Below are 15,816 nucleotides of genomic sequence, written 5' to 3'. Positions count from 1 at the left end.
ACAAATTCCACTTTGGTGAAGAAGAAAAAAAAAGTCTGTGTTCTTTTGGGAAACTGCCAATGTTTTTAGAGCAATGTTCCTATTTTTTTTTCTTTTTTGGTGGCTCCATTACAGCTGTTTTCTACGCCATCTCCTCGCACAGCCATGTGGCTGCTGCTGCTTCCTCCACCCCCTAGCTGAGCTCTGCAGCGCCTTCGCTCCCTGTGCTCCTGCGGGCCAATTCTGCCTTCCTGCCCTCCCCACAGCATCTGCCATCTCTGGACTACACCAGTGCTGGGTCCATGCCTCACAGCCCAGGCCCCAGGATGGTAGCAAGGTGCCCCAGCAGCTCCCTCTTGTCGCCACCTTTCCCTCCCCCTTCCTTGAACCAGGCCTTCCCAAGTGCTTTGCACCTGCAGCACCAACCTCCTGCTCCTTTCTCTCCTGATGGCCAGGAATAATTGCTCCAGGGACGTGGGACACTCTGAGCTGTGGCTTGAGCTGGAAAATACATTCAGCTGTCTGAATGATGAAGCTGAAGGCACAAGACACCAATTGGAGGCGTCTTCATTTTTCAAGAATTCCTGGAGCTTGTCATCCTCAGCTTCATATGAGATTTGTTCTTTGCACGCCATCCTGGAAGCAGCGGGTCCCGCTGGTTTACTCCAATTTTTTAATGCTGCAGCAATGCTGAGCAGGGATAACTGCCTTGGCTCTAAGTAGGCTGTTCCTAAAGAAAACGTCCCCAAAGGCAAATAGCCCAAAGAAGTGGGGCCTGCCTCATTTTTACAGGCTTCTAAAGATTCCAAATTCACAAACGATCATTTTGTTGTTTCCTGAGCCACTTTATATTTAAAAACAAACAAAAAAGCCAACAACAAAGTGTAAAGTTTGCCAACTAGCTCAAATCCGTAGCTCTCATCCAAAACATATTTTACCTTATTTTCAGGAAGGTGAAGGCCTAAAGAAGTGGTGAAAATGTGATTGCTCTCAAACACATGGAGGAGAAGATGCTGAACAACATGCAATAAATGCATCCTTTTCCAATAAAGTTCCATCAAACACAAGCCCACTTTTAAAACACATTAATTAAAAATATGAATCACTGACCTGCCATTCGCATGACTGTACCTAATCTATTCAAAAGAGATGTTCTGTCAGCACCACCACTATCAGCATGGATAAGTGAAAACATGAATGACTAACCTATCCCGATTTTATTTTTTAAAACCTAATTTTGAAATCCCTGTGCCATTTTGGCTGAGCCAGTACCTGTTTCCATGGAAATGGCAGCATACAAAACGTTGACATATTTGAGAGCGAGCGAGCGCTACTTAAACATCTGCTTCCCCGATACCACCAGCTAGACTTTAAAATAAAACTGGCTCTCACATTTGGTGGAGCTGGTTTACAAGAGAAATCAAACAGCATCTTTAAACGATGGCCTAGCCCAGATCCTTTTGTTTAAACAACATGTCCAGATAGCGACAGCAGTATGCAGTGTGCTGAATTCTTGTTTTAAGGCTCATGCATAAATAACTTCTCATCTATACGGCGATGCATTTAAGGAGTAATCTGTTGAAAAAAAGCAGCTAACAGGACCAACAGACCTTTTCCTATCTTTTCATAAGCTCACACCCAGTTTTCAGACATAATTCCAAGTGTTTCGCTTCACCTTACAGCTTTGCATCGCTAAGCGCTCAGCGCTGTCACTGTTAAGAACATTTTGAAGCGAGGCAGTGTGGTGAGGATGAGCAACTACCCTTCATCAGAGCCTGGCTTGTAGCCACGGTGGTGTGAAGAGGCCGGTATTTGAAGCAGATTTCTGACTGCGTTTCTTTACCAGCAATCTCTTCAGCCAGCCAGGCACACTGCCCTTCTAGGGGTCATGTTAGCTGAAAATGTATTTACCCTAATTTTTTTTTCTACAATGATTTCTTATTAGTTCATTCTTTTCCCTACCCTTACTTAGGTACCTGAAGAGTAACAGCTGTACCCCAGCATATCCCTGCAAACACACCAGACTGAATTAAGAGTATGGAAAAAAATGGCTTCCTACTGATTGGAGATCTAAGGAAAAAAGAAAAAGCAAATCAATATGCAATAAGAAGAAATCTATTTTCTCTTATTTTGCCCGAGCGTATACCTGAACAACCTGTATTAATTAACTTGTGAGACACGGATGGCCACTGGTTTCATTCTTTCATCCCTTATTTTTAAGAAGTGAAAAACATTTAATTTTCCCATGGTACTACATTTAGAGAAAAAAATGCCTTAGCTGATAAAACTTGATTTATCCCTCTGCCTCCAATTCTTCATCAAAAAATAAAATAGAAAAAACAAACAAACATAAGGAACAGTACTTTTGCAAGTTAACTGCAAGTGATCCGAACAGCTATTGGGGCTAGCAGTGACTACACAGAGTCTGAGTTCTCTAAAACATTTTGCAATAGCTCACAGCATTCCAAAAGTTTGTTAAGGGATAGCCTAGAGACTCTATTTCCACTTTCATTCCCTACACTTAATTTTTCAATCTACTAATAAAACTCATCCTGGGGTGGTAATGAAATGGAAACCCCATTGTTCACAGAGCAGAGGACGGGCACACGCCTGCAGTAACCCTGTTAGCAGCACTAAGCTCATCCCTGGCACAGGGCTTTGATTCATGCTACTCAACTTCAGGCACTCAGCAAAGATAATTTGAGAAGTGTGTAATTGTTCTGGGTTTCCTTTTAGCTCATGGCAAGGAACAGGCTCCTCCCAATGGAGATTCAGCGCTCTCCCATCTTCCGTGATGGAGACAGACAGGCAGAGTGCCTGACGCCAGGAGGGATCAGTCCGGTGAAGTGACTGATCCAACACATTTGGATCTTGCCTTATAAGATCATTTTCATGGGCCCAATTCAACATACCCTGAGTAAAGGCATCCCACAAATCCCCATCAGAGAAATCTATCCATCCTAAAAAAAGAAAAAAAAAAAAAAAAAAAATAGGAACAAGAAGTAATACGTCCTGAACGTGTGCACTTCTTTGGAAGCTTTCCACATAACTCAACCCTTTTCTACTTCCCTCTTGCCATTTCAAAAGCCAAGCGTAGTAGCTACCACGACTGCCAGGTCACAGAAAGAGTAAATGGAGTAAAAACTTATCTCATTGCCGTGCTGTCTGAAGTTGTTCTGCTCCCAGCCAAGAAGTCTTAGGGTGGGTGAAGCCAGTGTTCAGAAATGCCTGCAATACTTCTCCTATCTCAGTCTCTGAAACTTACTTGAACTCTAGAAGCTGCACAGGCTAAATAAACAACTGTTACACGTAGCCCTTGGTGTAAAGGAATAATGGCAGCTGGCCAAACAGCAGACGTTTGGATGCCTTCGTTCTTTAGGGACAGGATGCAAACCCCAGATTTTGGCATCCAGTAGAATAATGGGGTAATTAAAAATATAATGCAGGCTGTGGCAGCGGGGTTATTGAGAGAATTGCTTTCAGTGCATTGTGAACTATCTGCAACCACTTAACTACGGTGATCTCTACCGACCTCTTAATTAAAGAATAACACCACCTTACAGCTTCAAAGCACAGTACAGATGTAAACTAATTAACATGTAACAACTGCGTGAGGAAGTTTAGGAAAATACTAAATTCCTCAAACACTTAGAGCTGATACCATATCAAAGGCCAAGAAAATTCTTGCAATTGCCCCATTTCCTAAAGGTTTCAAATGCAAAATTAGAAAAGAACAGAACACCTATACACTTTGCATAAATAATCAAACTTTAAAAACCCCAATTGTAAAAGGCTGTACTTTAAAAGCACTCATAAGTCCATGTAAATTAATGTTCGGATGCCAAAAATATTTTGCTCAAGGTCAAACTGAGAAAATACATATTCCCAAGTCATTTTTGATCAGCAAGTGATTGCAGTACTTTGTTTTTATGCCCAGCCCCGAAGAGAAATCTGACTTGAGGAGACATTAGCATACAAATGGGATATGAACTTTCAAAGCTTATGCAACTGCTACTCCATTACAGACGCTCAAATCAATTACATTGTTAAAAATCAGAGGAAAAAAATCTTTGTTTCAGCTTAAAATATGAGTACTCTCTTATACCTCTGAGACATAAATGCAATTTGAAGCTGGTAGAAGTTTAGCACATTAAGAACGGGGGAAAAAACAACCCAAGTTCAGTCAGTGCTCTCCCTGCCACTATTTTCTTCCCTCCCCTCCTCCTTACTTCCATTTTCCTCTCCCCCCCACAAAAAAGGGTTGGAGAGGAGGCTGAATTTTCCTCTCAAGATGATTTAATTCAGTCTTCAAATTAGAGGGATGCTTATCCTGCTTAGTGGGAAAAGCCTCAGCACAGCAGCAACCACATGAATTCCAGGTACCTCTGTAACGAACAGATGGAAAACAATTAACAGCAAGCTGAAGACTCTGCTACCTAGAGTGAAGGATGGTTTCAATGCCTTGTATTAGAAGTCCAAGCACCTACGCCAAACAGTTGAAGAAATAATTCGTTCTAGTTCATCCCACTATCCGATTTTGTAGGTTTTCAGTAGACAGATTTTCCCAAAGCTTGCTCAAAGTTACACAGATCCCACAAGAGCCAAGACTCACTGTTGAACCTAATTTAGTTTAAAATTAGGAGAACCAAGCTGCTGGGTAGTATCTCACCAAAAGGGAAAAAATAGCTCTGTATTAAATAGATGAAAAATAACCATTTTTTTTTGAGAAATTTAACAGCTGCAGAGAGGATTCTGCTTACATTTCTTAAATACTAAAGTGACAAATGACAGGATGAAAACAGACACCAAATAACTAGTGATATATGCATTTTATTAAATATTATTTTACATTTTCATATAGACAAAATCATAACCAGTGAAAAACAAAGCCTGCAGAGCAAAAGACTTCTTGTAAGCACTTTGCAGTGCAAAATTACACACTCTCAGTGATTCACAGCCTGATTTGCTTGGGAAATACACCAGGGTGACTGGACCTGAGGCTGTCATGCACTTCTGCTTCAGTGGAACATTAATACCTGCCACAGACCCTCTGCAGAAACCACCAGTTTGATAAGAGGCTGCGTGAAACCCCCGCCCCTCCCCTGCACTGCATTGTTTGACCCGCCCGAGGCCAAGCCACGAGTGGAGGAGGAAGAGGAGCCGGGTCCTTACCTTCAGTTCATGGCACAGCCTGGGCAGCGTGGCACTCCCCTGACTTCTCCGCACACACAACCACATCCCGCTCCCTTCAGACTGAACAAACGTGTGTGCGCGTGGACTTGGAGAATTCACCGCCACAAGCTCACTGCTTCCCACCTGTAGTAGAGCAACTGAAGCATTTCCCTGCTCGCATGCAGCCAAACACACCACAGAACAGTGATTGCTTCAACTTCCACGGCACAGGAAAAGATCAAATTTTACCTGAATTCATGACATCGCATTTCCCTAAAGCCCTGTTCCTCAGGTAGCAGCAACAGTAATACAGTGCCAGCAGTCTATTATTAAACTTGCTCAAAACCTGGTGTGAATTATCAGCTTTGTGTTTCCTCCAAACAGTGAATTAACAGAAGTGATTAACACCTGTCAAAGCGTTCTTACATTCTCCCACGACAAAGGCACATGTGCAGTGGAGTGTCTTCCTATCGTAGGCTTGCTTTATGTAAACGTCAAGTACCACAAGTTTGTTTGGATATTGGAAAAAAGCTGGATCAAAAAAAAAAAAAAAAAACCCTACAGAAAGCTCACGGGGATCTCATGAATGTTCATAAATACCCCAGGGGGGAAGCAGTGAGGTCAGGCTCTTGTCAGTGCTGCCCAGGGCCAGAACAAGGGGCCCTGGGCAAAAACTGGAGCCCTGGAGGCTCCCCCTGGGCCCCAGAAGCAGTTCTGTGCCTGCAGGGCCGCAGCCCTGGCACAGGCCGTGCTGAGAGGTGCTGGGGGCCCTCCTGGAGAGCTCCAGCAGCCGCCTGGACGTGGCCCTGCTGGGGGACGTTGGGCCAGAGGCACCCAGAGGTGCAATAGCTAGAGCTTTTTAAAGACTCCAGCACCGAGGATACCGTGTTTCTTAAAGAAAATAGAAGAAAAGGAAGTGGGGACATATATACCTATTTAGTAGACTACACTGGAATTTTCAAGACAGAGAGAAACAGGGTTATGATAATGATGCAAGAACTTCCTGCTGAGAAACCAGCGTGCTCTCAATCCCTCAACCTGTATCAATGTCTTCCCACGTAGCAAGGATGGGGTTGCTAGTATGGACACCACAGTTTAACTTCCCCAAATCGGGCTTGACCACTTGCAGATGTGTATTTGCATCCCCACAGGACTGTTTCTTGACTGTAGACACTTCAAAGACATTCTGTGCTAGATCAAACATGCGTTTAAGTTGGTTTAAATTTGTGCTTGCCTTTGTTTCTGAACAGGCGCAGAGTACCATATGAATCCTGATTCCTGTCAGCTGCAGTGTAAGCAGTCAGAACACCGCGTCTGGGGCTGCTCCTGGACAGCCAGATTGGATCACAGACGTCTAGGCACAAAGGAGCAAGCAGAGCCTGGTAGCTGCTTCTCATTTAAGTCAAGCGCACGGTTCTGTTTCCCTATTAAACAACATTTCTTCCCTTCAGATAAGCAAGAGAAACAACAAATACTGGAAATAGGTGATTTTAAAAATTTAAACCCAAACAAGAATCGTTTTGTTTACACAACTATCTCTCATAGTCACATCAGAGTTATTTTCACTTTGGCAGAATAAACTATACTCAACAACTGTGCTCAGAGTAGCAACTGGTACCTACACATGAAGAAAGATGAAGAACTTAAAGGGCCCCCACATTACCCAGGGAATAAAACCCTTTTCCCCAGAAAAATACAAAGCCCCTCAGGCAAGATTTAGGAATGCACCATCTTCAGCTTATGAAACAGAATTCCAGGCGTGACCTGATCCTTGTGTGTGGGTCCTGACGCACGGAAGAAGAACTCCAGCAGCATACAACTTCGGAGTCTTGCTGAGAAGTGCTGGACGCAATTGCTGGAAGTTACATTCAAACCTGTAACAAAACACAATCCCTAAATGCAGACATACGAAACGGCTTCCCAGGAGAAACGGGTGGACTCACCCATGCTCAGTCTCTGTAACGAATAGGAAAGTCACTCCAAAGCAAGTCGTTTTCAACGAGCATGATGAGTGTGTAAACAAAAAGCGAACAGATCAGTGAGACTTTGGGGATGCGGGAAGGTGAATTTGGGAGGAAATCATAAAATATGAAGAACGGCCTTTCAGATGAGCATTCACAGAGTACAACATTTCAAGAATGTGCAACGCTGCTGGCAACTATGCCTTTTTTTCCCTTCAGTTTCTCTGTAAAGTGAAGAAAACATGCACCTAGAATATCTCAGTCTGACAGTCCTTGAAATCTACTGTCAAGGGAAAAACCTGCTGTTGCCAATACACGAGCCTTCTCTGAAGCAAGCACACGTTCCAAGCCTGTAACGCTCCACGTGTATACACGCAGACACAGCACTCTTTTGTGTTTTCCAATTTAGTGTTTTCCCATTTTACACACAGGCAGGGCTAACACTCCTTGCATGTTATGCGTTATTAACATGGGGAACAAGTTTCAGCAGGAGGACCTTTGAACTTTTGCCTTCACAGCAATGCCAATTAACAACATGACTTCTTGTGTTCCCACCTGACACAGGACCAAGACCTCCAACTCCAATACCCTCCAATTCCCCCTCCCTGATAATCTGAGGATGGCACAAGAGCACTGCGGAAGACATATTTAAATATTCCTTAGTACAGAAAAGTACCCCTCTCTTTCCTGTAAAGATTAGTTTGAACCCTGAGTCACATGCTTTAGTAGCTCTTCTAAATGTTGTTTTTTTTGGCTTTTGTTATAAATGCACTAGATGGTTTTGGTATTCGTACAGATATCTGCTTGCGTCGAATCCTGCCAAACGATTTCCTCTGGCAGCTAGTTCCACTTTAATTACATCGCTTGAAAAAGTATTTCCACCTACCATTTTTCAAAACTCCCACTTTCTAAGTATCACTGATGTCCTTTTGGGCTTGTGTGATGAGACATCACAAAATTATCTTGCCGTACTAGTTCCTCTTAATGGACTGACAAACAGTTTAATTAAGTTTTAACATGTCCAAGCTAACCTTTTTCCGCAGCTGATCGTACAAAAAAAATTCAAGTACAATGCTTAATGATTGTGTTTAGAGATACCTGAATGCTCTACAGGAATAAGGCCTGTTCTGAATAAGTACTACACTGTTCCCGCTGCTTTTTTTATGACCTTTTTTCTTCAGAAACTAAAGGTAAAATTATTTTTATAGTGTCTTCTGCTAAAGAACGAGTCCTGTGATAAAATTTTAAAACAAATTTTGGCTTCACAGCAGCAGATGTGGTTCAGTTTAACAAGCCAATAAATAATATAAGCGACTAGAGAGCTGGGACTTTTATAATGTGATGGGGGCTTAAAAGCTAGAATGGGAGTCAACAGGTATTAGAAAAAGAAAGCGCACGGTACCTGCGGGTCTCTGCCTGCTGCTCTGCCAGAGTGCCACAAAAGCTGCTTTTGTGGAAACGTGCTGCTTCCACACCAGCTCCAGAAGCCGTCCTAAGGTCATCAACCACCTTACTCTGAGAACCGAAGACTTCTGTTTACAAGCCCGGGCGACTAAAAGCCACCTCCGACAGAAAGAAAACTCGGACAGACGAATTGAGAAAGTCGTAAATGGCCAACCCAGCCCCGCCACCTCCCTGCTGCCCACAGGGACCCCCCCAGCGCCTCACGAGAGGCTGCCCAGAAGTGGAAAACAGCGAAAAAAAGCGTAAATCGAGCTCCACGTTTGGCTGCGGAGGTGCCTGAGAGCAGCACCTCAGCCCGGGCAGGCGGCAGCGCACAGCACGGCCGGGCCTGAGGGGAGGGCAGGGGGCGGCAGGGACCCCCCCCCCCGGGCCGCTCTCCCGCTGCGGGGCAGGCTCCGGGGGGGGGGAGCGAGGCGGCCACCTCCGCACCCCGGAGACAGAGGGGGGCGGGAGGGGAACCGAGCCGAGCCCGGCCGGGCCGAGCCGGGGCCGCTCCCCTCAGCCCCGCGCCTCAGGGAGCGGCGGTGGCGGCGGGCGGGGCCGCTCCCCTCACGGCTCCCCCTTCCCTCACAGCCCCCTCACAACCCCCCCCTCTCCCCTCACAGCCCCCCCCCCGCCTCACCTCAGGGCCCGGCCCGGCCCAGAGCCGCTCCTTGAGGCACCCCCGGTCCTCAGCAGCGGGGGCAGGCACCGAGCCCAGCCGGTCCCGTCCCCATCCCCGTCCCCACCGCCCGCTCCCCTCCTTCCCGGCCTGCCCGGCGCTGCCGGCCCCCGGCGGCCCCCTCCTCCTCCTCCCCCGGCCGTGGCTGCGCGTGCGCGGCGGCCCCGCTGCCATCCGGGTCCCTCGGTGCGGTGCAGCAGGTCGGTAGGCGGGAAATGGCGACTGGCTGCTGAGCGCCCGCGGAGCGCCGAGCCCCGGCGGCGGCGGCTGTGGCTGTGGCGGCGGCGGCGGCTGTGGCGGTGTAAACACAGCGGCACCCGCACGGCCCGGCCCGGCTCCGCGACGCCGCGGCCTCGGCCCGGCACGGCCACCTCCGGCCGCCGGGGGCCCGGCCAGCGGGGGCCCGCCTCCCCGGCACCCCGCGCCCGCAGGTAAGCGAGGCGGCGGCTGCGGGCAGCGCGGGGTCCCACGGGGGACACGGAGAATTTGGGGAGGGGGGCAGGAAAAAGGAGAAGGAGAAGGGGCGGCGGCGGTGCGGACACCGGGGGTGGGGGGGGGGGAGCGGCCACCAGGGGGGAGCCCCCCGCGCCCCTCACGCCCCCCTCACGCCCCTCACGGCCCCGTTCCGAGCTCCCCCCCCGCGCCCCCTCGGCTCCGCTCCCCTCCGCCCGTCGCTGCCCGGTGGCCCCGGGGCTTCGCCGGCCCCGGTGTGGGGGCGGCTGTCAGCCCCTCGCCGCGCCCCCCGCCCGTTCCAGGCCTCGGCCTGCGGGGTGCCCGCCCCGGCGGGTGCCGTCCCGGGGCTGCCCCGGCGCCGCCGTTGTCGTGGCGCTCGCTCCCGGCCCGTTGTTTGCTGGCGGCCTCGCTCCCGGCCCTCCCGAGCGCTCGGAGGAGCGGCCCCGGGGCGGGGGGAGCCGCCCCCGGCCGGGCTGTGGCGCTGGGCGGCCGCCGGTGCCGCCCGGTGGGCTCGGCGTGGGGCCGCCGCGCCGCTGCCTCGGGCGAGTTGCAGCCTCTGCTGCCGCTCGTCCCTGGGTGAAACGGGGCTAATAATACCTCGGAGAGTTGTTGCGAGAAGTAGTTAATGTTTGTAGAGGGCTTAAAAGACCTAAGTGTTATTAATTAAGCCCCATGACACATTAAGGTAAGAGTTAGTGAATCAGGTTTACACGCGGATGAACCGAGGCAGGAAGAGATTATGATTTAGCTGGAGTAACGCGTTGGATCGGTGACAACAACAGAAAACAAGTTGTAACTACTTCGCGCTGTAGGCACAAGTGAACAGTTCTGTGTAACAGAAACGCTTCCAAGATGATTTCCCCTCCCTCCGTCCCCCCCCTCCACCCCCCCAAACCGGAGCCTTTCTGCCTCAGTTTCTCCTGTGTGACTTCCCGTGCAGTGGATAGCTCCAAGGACACTTGCGGCTTGCCCACTTAAAAGTGTTTCAGCAGTTTTCATAACAAGATATATGTTCTAGGATGCAAGCCAAATCCAGGCTTGAATTCCATAAAACATTCTCCACTTTTCCCCTGAAAACATTGTGTGGAACTTAGTTAAGACTTGATCCTGTTCCAGTCAGCGGAGTATGCACTGAAGCTGACATTCCTGTTTCATCTGAGAAAGTTCCTTCGTTAAAGAAGAAATTCTGCTGTCATTCTGTCCCGCAGATTTAACGGCAGAGTTAGATCATTTTCTTCTAGCGATGTAAACATTCCACATATGCTGGAGCTGCACACGCATTTTCATAATTTAAAGGTAATTTTCCATCTCCAGACTTCCACCGCGAGTGTTGGTAGCTTCCTTCCCCGGCGTTGATTCCCCGGCAGACTGACATGACACTGCTGCAGGCTGAGTAGCATCGAGTGATTAAAACTCCTACCCAATCCAAAAGGAAAGTTAGCCTCCATCTTACGGAGTTTTTCCATTCTCTATTGGCATTTGTTGTCTTTGATCACTTGCAATGCTAGTGAGGTTGACACCAACAAAAATACTGTTTCCAGAAGCCTAACAATCACTTTTTCCTCTTCTGACAGTTTTCTGTGCAAATATCTCATTCCCGTGGAAGAAACTTTTTCATAGGTGTAAGTGGAGTAAGAGCTTGGAGTTCCTGCACATTTTTGTTAGGAGCTAATACTGGAAGTCAAACTATTTTGGCAAGAGCTCTCAAGAGAAGGCAAAACAGCATGCATCGAGTAGGATTGGAATTTGGCAGAAATTTAAAATTAATGTGCGTTTCTAGACATCTGTATTCTCTGACAGAAGCTCGAGACTTCTTGTCCTTTAGAAGGGGTAACTGGAAGTTCCAGAACGTCTTCGGGATGGATTCAAATTTGCAACTGAAGAGTTGGACTCAGCGTAGCTGTTTAACTCTGAAGCTGCCTGTTCCAATACCTGGGGTCACGACTCTTCCCTACTCAAAGCCTGTACAAGCTCTTACCCATCCATGTGTTTTCAGCCTGGTCTCCCTAGGGGAGCCAATTCCTAGGGACCGCAGCTTTTGGACCTTGCTAGCATCAGCTCAGGAGTATCCCCAGCCACAGACTGCTCCCCAAATTCTCCCCCTGACTCCATCCTTATTCCCCCTTTCTCAGGAGCATTCCTCTCAGCAATCCTCCTTTCCCTTCTGATTCATTGCTCTGATCAGCTCAGATGTGATGCTTCTTACTCTTATTAGCCCAGGAAGTAAAGGACCAAGTCTGAACAAAATTCTTTCCTTTTTCTGGCAGCTGGCATTCGCACTCCAGCATTGGCACCAATCTCTTGTAAAGTTTTAGCGGAAGATTGTTTCCATCTATTGTATGTGAAGAGCTCATCTGATGTTTATCCATCCCAGTTAGGTCTTCAGAAAAAGCAAACGTGCACCATAAGCACAGAGCTGATTAATCAAATTCATAATGACTTACAGTTTTTAGGGGGCAGAGTGTTTGAATCATGCTGCTCTGATCCTGCAGAGGAGCAGTAAGCTCTTTACAAGCTGGTTGAGAAGGAGTAGCCGTGTAATTCACGTAGGTTTTGACAGTGTCAGCCCTACGGAGTGCTTTAACCACAGGTTAAGTTGCTCAAGTGCGGTGTCAGTTGCAGTGCAGTGCATCGCCTCTGACTGCTCGGAGGAGAACTTCGCACACAGCTCCTTGTCAGTGCGCCAGCCTAGCGTGCTGTTTACATGGTGAGTTGCCTGGATAGCGATTATTTATTATTTTAGAAAAATATTTTACATTCATAGATGAAGACACATGCAATAACACTTGAAGAATTAACTATGAAATCATCCACATCTAAAGCAATCAGAGGCTGGGTAGTAGTTTCCCAGTTGGCAGCCTTAACTTTTTCTAAATACATTACTTCCTAATCAGATCAGTTCCAATAATTACTTTGATTAAAGCCCTCTTAGCTATGGAAAATAAGATTTTTTTTCATCTTACCTCATGATCCAGGGAAACGCTTGTCAGGACAGACTGGTGTAGGAAAACGCTGAGTTGTGTGTCAGGATATCTGAAGTGTATTTGCACCTCTGCTGGGTGCGTGCTCTGACACATGTCCTTTGTTACCTCAGTTTCCCTACCTGATGCTTTGGTATTTAGGGTGCTGGGGGACCTGCGGACAGCCCGCTGGGAAGCAGGTATGCGGCTGCTGGTGGGCAGCATTAATGCAGCAGCTGCATCGATCTCTGCTGTAGGGTGACAAAAAGACACAGCTCCCCACGGGGAAAGCTTTATGAGAATTGAGCCCCTTCTGTTGGGTTTGTATGCGTCGAGCTGGCAGAACCCTAAAGGCAGTGCCGGGAAGCCCCCTGTGTGTTATGTCCGGTCTAAGGAGGGTCCTCTGTCCGCAGTGGTGTGATGCTGAAGGTGCTTGTAAGAGGCAACAGGAACTGAAGTTGCCCCTGGTAGTCCAGACACCCTTCTGAATCCAGCATTTCTGTTTGTTGGGTGAAGAATCGAGTTAGGCATAAAACACTTCGTAGTTTTTAATCTAAAAATACTGCATCCGTGTAACTTCAAGGTAAGCAGTATGGTGAAAATAGCTTTAAATAGAAGGAGCTGCTAACTCCAGAGCACCTGGAAAGCAAACTCTGTATACTTGCTTGAAGTAGCACAGTGCTGAAGTATATTATATATCCTGCTATTTGTTGCCAGCATACAAAGTGTGAGGAGCAGCAAAAAAAATACACAACTGAACCAGCTGGGTTGGGATTTACCTGTGTGTGCAAACACGCGCAGTGGCAGCACGGCAAGCACGTCGTTATCGGCAGAGTAAGGCTGAGAGTGAGACTCTAGGGCACGTGAGCTTTCTGGAAGCCTCACGTGAGAGAAAAGGGACCTGCCCTTATTTAGGGTTCGTTTAAGAAGTGATTTAAGTGAGCGAATTAACGGGAACTCGCATCAAATCGGAGCGGCTCTCAGCAGTTCAGCTCTAGCTGTACTGATTCAGCCTAAATCACACCTCGGTTTACTTTAGGCCATTCCAAATTATGATTGCTTTGATTCATCCTGTATTTTAGGAGGTGCTAATTAGAGGCAGGTAGGTAATTCAATCTCCGGATTAGGCTATACCACAAGGACTTCCCTGGCGCGGCGATAGCAGCCTCGTTAGCGGTGAAACCCCTGCACAAAGGGGTTCCCTGTGCCAGCACGAGCCGCGCTGCGCTCGCCGTGCTTTAGCTGGATTTGATGACACCAGATGAGTATTTCCCCCCCCCCTCACATTTCCGACAGCCTCACCACCCCTGCAGACCCTCGGGTTTGGCACCACCAGCACGGATTTCCTTGGCTTGAGGGGTGTGCGGTGCCTCCTGCCCAGCGGGCGGCCGCGGTGCTGCCCCGTGGGATCCTGCCTTGTCCACCACCGCAGCCTCAAGGCTTCCCCTTCCATAGCGTACCTCTCAGGGCGTGTTTTTTGAAGTATTTGCTATTTCAGGAAGGAGTGGGCTGCCTTGATGCGGCAGAGCTGCGTTCTGTGTTTGCCTTTGCCCTCTCTGCATTTCCCAAGCCCTTCTCGCACAGGGCAACCCAGCGTCTGTCCCCGCTTGCCAGGACCCTCTTGTTTCCCAGGGGAGCTCGTCCAGGTACGGCAGCTCCAGAGCCCAGGACCTGGGGGCCTGTCCAGGGTGGGCCTGGCAGCGTTAACGAGGATCTGCCAGGATTTGGGGATAGAGGGGGTGAGAGAAGGCCGATGCTGGCAGTAGGTACAGGGCAGCAGTTAGCGCTGCTCCTGTCTTTGCCAAAGTGTAGCAGCCTGAAGTGTTCAGGTTTGTCTTCTGAGGACAAGAAGTCCATGAGAAGGAGGTAACTTATAAATAGGGGGGATACCGACGGGAACATTAAGGGTACTTGCAGGCTTTGTGTGTGCTGGATTTAAATACGGGATCTTTGATTGAGTTACCCAGCCCAGTTTGTTTGACACCTTCTTAAACTCTTGTCAAGAGCAAGCCGTTGTAATTACATCAAGTTAAGGACAGTTGGAAGATCTTGTTTATTGTGCTTTTAAGGCAGAATCTATTAATATTAAAGAAGAAAACAAGCAAGTTAGTGGAAACGCAAAACTTTCAATTTTTGTTCTTAAAAATACAGATTTTGGAGACTCGAATGTAGCTGAAGTGGTATTGTTAAACAGCTGTAATCACTGTGTGTGGAGCTCCTTGTGTGATGCCCAGAGGCCAGACAGCTTGGGAGTGCTCTTTAGAAAAGGTCTTGGAGAGCTCAGCTGGAGCAGTGAGCTGTGGAGGTATGGCTCAGGTGAAGAGGTGCCATGCTTAATTGGTGTGCTTAATTATCCCGTTGGATTTATTTGAAGATAATTTTCTAGTGATAGTAGATTGGTTTATTATATATCTGGAAAATGTTTTATAATGTTCGCTCTCTAAGATTAATAGTTAATATAAAAACGTCCTGAGGCAATTAGCATCGTAGGGTTCCAACCCATAAAGTAGTTCAAGAGCAGAAGATAAACATTTGTCATCAGTGATCCGTGCTTTCAAAGTTAAAAAGTTATTTCACGAAGACTGCCCTCTGCTCTTTCTCCTCTCTATGTATTTTCTGTTCCCCTTTTTCTGCATTTTGGGTGCTGTGAGGTCAGAGAGGTGTGTGCAGCTTTCCGCATGCCCTTCACCTTGTTGCTGGCAGCTCGAAAAGCTCTGGGCCCGCATTTGCAGACAGACGTGTTTTGTCAGGATTTCTGGGGTACAGGGCTCTTTCTTTACTTTTAAAATAGGGTGACCGTGCTGATAAACCTGCTGCTGTTGTTGCAGCTTACTTGGCGTTGCCAGTCTTCGTTTGTGCAGTCAGACAGCGGGGAGCAGCAGGAGCAGCCCCACAGCGTGAATTTATTGATGCTGAGCACTTGGTGTGCAGGTGTCCGTGGAAGAAGGGACAAACCTGGAGCAAAAAGTACATAAAGGGATGAGGGTGAGAGCCTTCAGTGAGCCATCACGGGATAGAAGCAAATGGAATAAGAGCTGGATGAAGTTTTCTGAGGGGCTGGCAGGTGCCTTCTCACCTGCCTGAGTCCTTAGCCCAGCTCCGTGCCTTTCCCCCTGCCTACAGAGTTCAGCTGCTTCTGCGCAGAGGCTGCCGAGTTTACTCAGCT

General features: G+C 48.1%; 1 protein-coding gene and 1 long non-coding RNA gene across 5 annotated transcripts in view; one reads left to right on the top strand and one right to left on the bottom strand.

The window, feature by feature from the left end:
• Positions 1-4,793: 4,793 nt before the first annotated feature.
• LOC106015065 (uncharacterized) lies at positions 4,794-9,367 on the bottom strand. Of its 4 annotated transcripts, none has more exons than XR_011811904.1 (3): positions 9,199-9,367; positions 8,515-8,675; positions 4,794-7,025 (listed from the first exon to the last, which is right to left on the bottom strand). It is a non-coding gene; the product is annotated as an uncharacterized lncRNA (long non-coding RNA). The 4 variants fall into 4 exon arrangements; XR_011811905.1 differs by having other exon boundaries at positions 8,515-8,664; positions 9,199-9,363; XR_011811903.1 differs by having other exon boundaries at positions 8,515-8,627; positions 9,199-9,353.
• Positions 9,368-9,433: 66 nt separating this feature from the next.
• The window catches only part of CTDSPL2 (CTD small phosphatase like 2), a 39,083-nt gene continuing 32,700 nt past the window's right edge, over positions 9,434-15,816 (top strand). Inside the window, exon 1 of the mRNA XM_027465626.3 lies at positions 9,434-9,668. The gene's annotated coding sequence lies outside the window, so the exon portion shown is untranslated. The remainder of the gene's footprint in view (positions 9,669-15,816) is intronic.

The sequence above is a fragment of the Anas platyrhynchos genome, chromosome 11, assembly GCF_047663525.1.
Source record: "Anas platyrhynchos isolate ZD024472 breed Pekin duck chromosome 11, IASCAAS_PekinDuck_T2T, whole genome shotgun sequence".
Taxonomy (NCBI): domain Eukaryota; kingdom Metazoa; phylum Chordata; class Aves; order Anseriformes; family Anatidae; genus Anas; species Anas platyrhynchos.
The sequence above is the reverse complement of the archived record's forward strand: the minus strand, read 5'-3'. Positions and strand labels throughout refer to the sequence as shown.